Raw genomic sequence first — 7,861 nt, 5'->3', positions numbered from 1 at the left:
TCAAAATTTGGCATCAAGCAACAAAGTTCGAGATTAGCAGAGTGGAGAGCGTTGTGGTTTCTAACACGGGAGGGGCCTGAGTTCTAATCCTAGTTGAGTCAATGTTTATGTTTTACTTTTTAAGCCCTTTTTTATTTGGATTTTATTTTTGAAATATTTGAAAATATCTTATGTACAAACTTCAATAAGGATGGGCCGACTATATCCTATAGCTGTCATAGAACGATCGGAATTGGCATAACTTTGGTGTTTTTTAAGTTAGAAAGATTGGACTTGGTACAGATTCCATAATCTTATTGGCCAAATTTCATAGGGATCGGCCAACTATATCCAATAGCCGCCATATAACTGAACGATCGGAAATGGCACAACTGCAAGGGTATATCAACTTCGGTTTCGCCCGAAGTTAGCTTTCTTTTCCTGTTTTTCTTTGGGACCTCAAGATTGGTACCTCAACCGACCCGTCCGACATTTCTTTCAGAAGTTATTCAAGAAATTAGATTTTTACAGCTTTTTCAAAAAGTTGTAGAACAATAATTGCTCATATGACAATAACAAAAATCTCCAATTTTATTCAGTATTGCAAAGAAAAAAATATAGACAAACAGACCCACTGGCTTCATTTTGAAAAAACTGTAAAAATCGAATTTCATGAATAACTTCCGAAAGAAATGTCGGACCGGTTGAAGTACCAATCTTCTGAGTCTTCTCATTAAGACATGAGACACTGAAACACAAAGCAGAATTACATCAAAAGTTTCCATCAAGCAACAAAGTTCGAGGTTAGCCGAGTTGAGAGCGTCGTGGTTGTTAACACGGAGGGCCTGGGTTCGAGTCCAAGTTGATTTTATTTTTAAATAAATAAACTAAAATCTGAAAAGATATACTCCATATTTCTTAGGGTATTGACCAAATATATGCATACTTCAAAAAGCAAAGTTGCCAATCAAATACACACACATGTATAAGTAAATGCAAGCTTCACAGGAGGCTGCACAAAATGGGTAGCTGCACTTACAGAACTATATCTTGAGTTAACGGATTTTGCCAGATATGAGCGATATATCAAAAGTTGCGTCATCTCAAAAGCTATCTCCACGTGCAATATAAAAAGGATCAGTCGACCAAATTTTGAATTATAATTTTTTTCTTAAAAAAAGTTTATTTTCAGTGTATTTTTTTTGTGTACTATATAGACGTTTGGTCTCAAAGAAAGTGAAATTGATATTTAAAAAACCATTTCAACGGTGTAAAGCTCTTTTTAATATCTTTCTTAATTATAAGGTATTTCAAAAAGTTGAGAACAATAGTTGCTCATATGATAGTAACAAACATTTTCCAATTTTTTTCAGGATTTTTAAGAAAAAAATAGTGCAAACAGACAAACCGACGCAAACTGGCTTCATTTTGAAGAAGAAGAAAAAATCGAATTTTTCGAATAACTTCTGAATGAAATGTCGGATCGGGTCGACCAATCGACGCGTATTTAGCTCTAGAATGCGAATATATATTCTATCTGCGGACTAAAATGTGTCCTCCAGCCCCACTTTAGTTTCGATAAAAATTATCTAATTGAAACAATACCTTTCGATTGGTATATCATTCATTTAAATCGGTTACCTACAGAAAATTTAAATTTCTTCGGCTATATACAGTCAGCGCCACAAAAAAAGCCGCACTTTGAAGGCTTACGAATTTTTATCTTTCAGGTCCCGAGGTTTCATTATATGATTGCGGATTCGCCCAATTTTTTTTAACAAGTTAACTGATGGTATGTTAATAAAAGTGCATACCAATTTTTATTTTAAATTTGTTTTTAATATTAAAAAAATTTTGTTTTTTGGGTTGACCCTAGTTTTAACGACTTATCACTGTTATGGCAAACTTAAGAAAAAAATCATAAAAGTTATAATAATGAAAAAATTCAACGAAAACTATTTTTTTCAATTGAACACCTTATTAACTATAAAAAAAAATTTAAATCTAGGCAATTTAACAATAGACATATTTTTTAATTTAGCTTAATACTTAGTAACGCCGCCTTTGGCCTTAATTACAGCTTTTACCCTCTCGGCCATAGAATCGTAAATGAAACACAAATATTCCTTCGTTATATCGTGTATCCATACATTTTCTATAATTTGTTTTAGCTCTTTCATAGTTTTGGGCTTTCGCTTTCTTATTTTGGCACCCATATAGGCCCAAACATTCTCGATTGGATTAAGGTCTGGGCTGTTTCCTGGCCAATCTAAGGACTTAATGCCCAATTTTTCCTTCAAATGTATTATCTTTAGATAGAAAAATGTTAAATTTAACTGAATAAGTTATTTTGATAACAATCGGACACTGAATAACTCAGAGATCGCGCTCAATAGCATGGTGCAGTATCATCCTGAAAAATGGGTTTTTCTTCTTCTTCACTTATGGACTCAATGCTAGGCCCAACTCTACTTAAAATTATTTTTTTTATTTTTCTGCATTGACCATACCCTGAACCATTAAAATTGATTCAGTTTTATATTTGGATATGCATCCCCATACCATAAAATACGGTGAGTGCTTTACTGTGGCTATGCAGCAATTTCCAGAATAACGTTCCCCACGTTTACGGATCACCTTGAGGATTCCATCAGATCCAATGAGATTAAATTTGGACTCATCTGAAAATAGTACTCTTGACCAATCAGAAGCAGTCCAATTTTCCTTGTCCTTGGCCCAGTTTAGACGATTTTTTTCATTCGCGGATTCAAAAGTTCAAAAGTATTTGCCGGTTTGACACATTTTGTTCAGCCAATAAAATAATTTTTTCTTTATCGCGATCAGTGAACTGCTTTTGCTTCGGCATGATTTTATAGGTGTCTTTACAAAAAAAATTCTACCAAAAGCAACTTAAGCAACAGCGCTCTTCAAATGACGAAATTATTTCGAAAATAGTCAAGGGATACCCCCTAAAAAAATAAGGCCCAGGCCAAATTTTTTTTAAGTGCGGCTTTTTTGTGGCGCTGACTGTATAGAGTTTCCTCGCGCACGCCTAGGCATGCATGTCGTCACCTCGTGGACTTCCGTCCACAGTGATATGCGTGTATATATATATGTACTAGCTGTCCCGGCAGACTTCGTACTGCCAGCTGTTGTTTTTTTTGTTGCGTTCAGAATCTTCTTTTGTGACAAAACTTAAAAGTTTTCAAACTTAAAAAAATTATCTAATACAGTAAGAACTGAAGATAGCTAAAATTAAGTTTCGCGGAGCTATCATTTTAATCATTTTCAATCCCAAAAATTAAAGAGTACCCTCTTATTTTATTCAACTTCATTTATTGAATAAAACCATAAAGTTTTATAATTATTTTCGATACATCATGTTGCTTACTTATAAAGAGTTTTCCTGAAATACTGGCTATTTATAAAATTTAAATTTGATATTCACAGACACACACTGTTAAAATACAGTGTGTTAATAAATTAAAAGCTTTCTCATAAACTATATTTTTTGTTTTATTTTGTGGTGCGTAAATAAACAAAGAAGACGGTTTTCCGACGCCCGAACACGCGACGTCTAATTGTCCATGCGCGAAATAGGGAAACTCCAAGTTGATTCCACAAACTTCTAACGATTGTCCTTCCGATTTATTTATAGTCATCGCAAAATCCAGACGTACTGGAAATTGTAAGCGTTTAAAATCGAATGGTGTGTCCGTTGGAATCATTGGTATCCGCGGGATCAAGACATCCTCTCCTTTGTATTTTCCTTTTATGATTGTTGTCTCAATGACGTTATTCATCAGTCTTTTCACAGCCAGTCTTCCAGTATTATGGCTATCAGATGGCATCCGATCCAATGCTATTTTGATCATGTTTACTAAATTGTTATTCTGATGAAGAAACATTTGTAATTGTTGGACAATGGTTCTCTTTACTGTTGGTTTGTGAGCACAACGAATATTAATTTCCGCATCTGAATTGCCCATAAAATAAATTTGTAAAAATTGATGATCTGCATCAGGTAGTGGTATCAGAGCTCCCAGTAAGTGATAAAATTGTCCATGTATCTGTGATTTTTCAAAATTTGGCCATTAATTATTTCCTATATATATATTTGAATACAAACTTGAATATTTTTATATAATACCTTAAAAGTGGGCATGAAATTGGCTTGTATAATATGTGTAGCACCAAATGATGGCATCTGAACACAGTTGTTATATTTCTGAATGTTGGTCAAGAAGTGCTTCGAATCATTTCCAATCCCAGAAACTAAGGAGCGTAAAGGATCTGGTGGTGGGACCAATTGTGGCAATTTTACTTTGCCTTCAGCGCAACATAATCCAGTAGATTTACCAGTGTACTTTAACGCCTTACAATATTTACAAATTGTTTTCATATCCCCAATTTTTACTGATTTGTCGGCACAATAATCAATTGCCGGATCATAGTGGAATGCAGCTCGTTCAAGAATCACAGGAGCACTGCGTCTGCGGATTCGCTTAGTTTCATTATGTCTAGCTTGCTGTTGATGTGTTTAATGTGCACGAACTCGTTGCATTCTAAGCCTATCTCCTACATTGCCACTCACTAAAGAACGCAATTCTGACATAGCAATACGATTATTTTCTTGATCTGTGCGGTTAGCACTTGAGGTAGCTCTTCGCACATTTAATTGACTACGACGACCTAAGTCAGGCTCGTCGGTTCTCCTCGGCATCGTAAATTGTAATTAATCAAAGTGAGAAAATTTCCAGCAAAATTTGAGAAGTGAGAAAATTTCAAATTAACATTTTTTCCAATTTTTTTCACAATTTTTCAGTAAACACAATATCGGTTTGTCACATAAAATTAACTGAGCAGAGAACAATGAGTAGCTGTCAAACAATGTATCACGTACCGGCGCCTACTATTATTGTAGAAAAAAGAGAAATTAAAAATTTTGTCTAAAAAATAAAAATAAAAATTTAGGGGTGGACTACCACTAACATTTAGGGGGATGAAAAATAGATGTTGGCCGATTCTCATAGATACCGGATAAGCTCAAAAAATTTCATCAAAATCGGTCAAGCCGTTTCGGAGGAGTATGGTAACGAAAACTGTTATCCTAACGCGGGCTCTTCTGACCATCCGTTCCAGCAAAGGTCTCCTCCACGACGCCTTTCCGCCAGTCTCGATGCGGAACGGCTGGGTCGCAAACGAAGGCGATGTCTTCCAACCAACACCACTACCAACACCGGATGCTTCGTTTAATACAGATCCCCTTTATTGTGTTAAATTTACAAAAAGGTTAATCTCACCGGCTGCTTGGCTCAGCCGACCAACCGCTCGTCCTCCCGCTCCGGGTTGGTGCCAATATAAACGCCCTCCCAAAGCTTGCGCCCAGCAGGTCGTGTGGTCTTGCTGCCTGGCGCCGAAACGGCTCACGGTTCCCTTCGTTTGGACTCACGAACCCAGGTTGCGGGGCCTGTGTTGTTGCTGTTGTCTTCTTCCCTGCTCTTCTGCTGCCGCTGCTCCCTCGTAGTTGCTGCTCTTCTGAAGTCGCTGCTCTTCTGACGTCGCTGCTCCCTCGTAGTCGCTGTTCCCTCTGTTGCTGCTTCCTTCGCTGATCTTGTCGCTGCTTCTTCTTTGTGGGTGCCGTGTACCTTCGGTATCCTTGGCTCACTGGGAATGCCCTTTCGCCGTGGCCGGCACCTCATCCGTGTTAGCATACCGATAGGCTCACCTTCCAGGCATACGCCAGGCAGGATGCGCTTCTCGGTGCCTGGCGGCCGGATCAGGGCACGAAGGGCCTACCTACCCCGCAGGACACACCCCCGGTCGCGGTCGTCACTCGCCTCCAAACACCTGCGTGCATACGCTCCACAGGATTTATGGCAGACCAGAGGTTTTGGCGTCGCGTCTCCTTTAACTCCAGGTGATACGCTGTGCATACGCCCCAGCGCCTGGATCAGGATTCTAATGACTTTCCCGGGGTGTCCCTGCTTGGTTTCAATTTTGGGCTTGAGTTCCCGAGCTGGCTATCCCTTGCTTTACAGGATCACACCTGGTCTTAATGGTCAGAAACCGATAAGGCGTTCGCCAGGCCGATCCGTCGCTATCGCCAGGATACCTGTCGTGTCCGGGAATAACCTAACCCGACTCGTTTTACCCTTGGGCTTAAGTTCCGCCGAGGATTCCGGATCCTTTTCCCTCTTGCTCCTGACTTCTACTAGGCTGATCGCGTACCTCCGCCGGACTTACACACAGGGGGTCCTTAAGCTACTGATCGCAGATACTTGCGCACTCGCTCTAAATCCCGCACTTGAGACTGTCGGACTTACCCACAGGGGGTCCTTCAGCCTATACTCCTAATTCCTCCAAGGAAACTTTCTCGCTTGAATGTTAGACTTACCCACTTCCCTAGAAGACTCGGTTCCGATTTTCTCCAGAGGCCCTCCTTATATAGTGCCTGAGGCGCCCGTTACTTCTTGCAACTCTCGCTTCCTGCCGTTAATCCTTTTTTCCTCCGTTTCTCGACGTTAACTTTCTCCAATCCCGCCGCCTTTCTATCGGCGGGTTTTCTTTCTTCCCCCCGTTTGTCCCGCTTGGGCCACGGATCCGCATTGTTATTGTGCCGGTCATTGGACTTTGTCCAGATACCCCCGCGCCCCCTCCTGGCCATTTCCTGCTGTCTGCCTCAAAAATGCGGGACCGCTTAGCCACCGGGATTCCGGGCTAAGGTCCACCTTGCTCTGCGACCGTGTCGCATCATCCGCTGCATTGTCAGCTGTAGGCACCCATCTCCACTGGGAAACCTTTGACCGCTCCAAAATATCCGCCACTCGGTTGCCAACAAACTGCTTGTACCGGCGGTGGGTGCTGCCGATCCATTTCAGCACCGTTTTTAAGTCCGTCCATAACACCGTCTTACTGATGTCCACACTGTGTTCGTCCTTGGCCTGCAGCTCCAGCCGTGGGATCGACATCGTTCTCATCGGCGCACACTTCGTCTTTGCGCACACGAAGCTAACCAACACGTTGCCATCCTCGTACGTGGCCCTCCAATAGGCCACGAACAAGTGCTACTCGATATTCCGAACTGCTCCACGCCTAAAATAGTGGCGCCAGGCTCTTCCTATCTCCTCCGGCAGTGGTCCCACTGGATCTTCTGCCTCCAGATCTCCCGCAGTAACAGCTTCGCTGTAATCATCAGGCAGCACAGGAACCCCAATGGGTCGAACGTTGACATCAGCAGGCTCAAATACTCCCTCTTGGTAGGGACTCGATCTCCACTTAGAACGCTTTTTGGCACTCGATGATACTCCACGTTGAATCTGAAGTCATCCGTTGCTACCTGCTAACGCATTTCAAGGATCTTCTGCTTAGCTTCACCCCATCCGACGCTCTTGACTTGTCCAGGTGGTTCCAACGCCGCTTCCACGATGGGTGAGCTGGATGCAAACTGGCATAATCCGAATCCGGCCTCCGCATGTATCTCCTTCACTCGGGTAAATACCTCAATAGCTTCGCTCTCCGTAGCGAAACTGTCAACTTAGTCATAGACGCAATGGTGGTCGATGATGGCCTTGACTGCCCTCGCATCTGAATCGCGAAACTTCAGGGCATTTAGTCGGCGAGCAAGCTGCTCCAAACGTCACTACGTTCATCTCGTACACATCCGGATCTCGATCGTCGTTACCATTTCTCCAAAGGAATCGTTGAGAACATCGATCCTCGGGTCGGATCAGCACTTGGTGGAACATGATGTCACCGCATACTTCGACTGCTCCTTCCTTGAAGTGGAAGAGCACGGCTGGCAAGGGCTTGTAGTGCTGAGTCCTAGTGCTGAATCCTAAAAGCCCATGGTCCAATCCAATAAGCAGGCACTGCATTTTCG

General features: G+C 41.6%; 1 long non-coding RNA gene across 1 annotated transcript; it reads right to left on the bottom strand.

Annotated features, from left to right (window-relative positions):
• Positions 1-3,760: 3,760 nt before the first annotated feature.
• Positions 3,761-4,810, bottom strand: LOC116655396. Its single transcript, XR_004310494.2, has 2 exons — positions 4,130-4,810; positions 3,761-4,049 (listed from the first exon to the last, which is right to left on the bottom strand). It is a non-coding gene; the product is annotated as an uncharacterized LOC116655396 (long non-coding RNA).
• Positions 4,811-7,861: the final 3,051 nt, after the last annotated feature.

Source organism: Drosophila ananassae, chromosome 3R (assembly GCF_017639315.1).
Source record: "Drosophila ananassae strain 14024-0371.13 chromosome 3R, ASM1763931v2, whole genome shotgun sequence".
NCBI classification, from domain to species: Eukaryota; Metazoa; Arthropoda; class Insecta; order Diptera; family Drosophilidae; genus Drosophila; species Drosophila ananassae.
The sequence above is the reverse complement of the archived record's forward strand: the minus strand, read 5'-3'. Positions and strand labels throughout refer to the sequence as shown.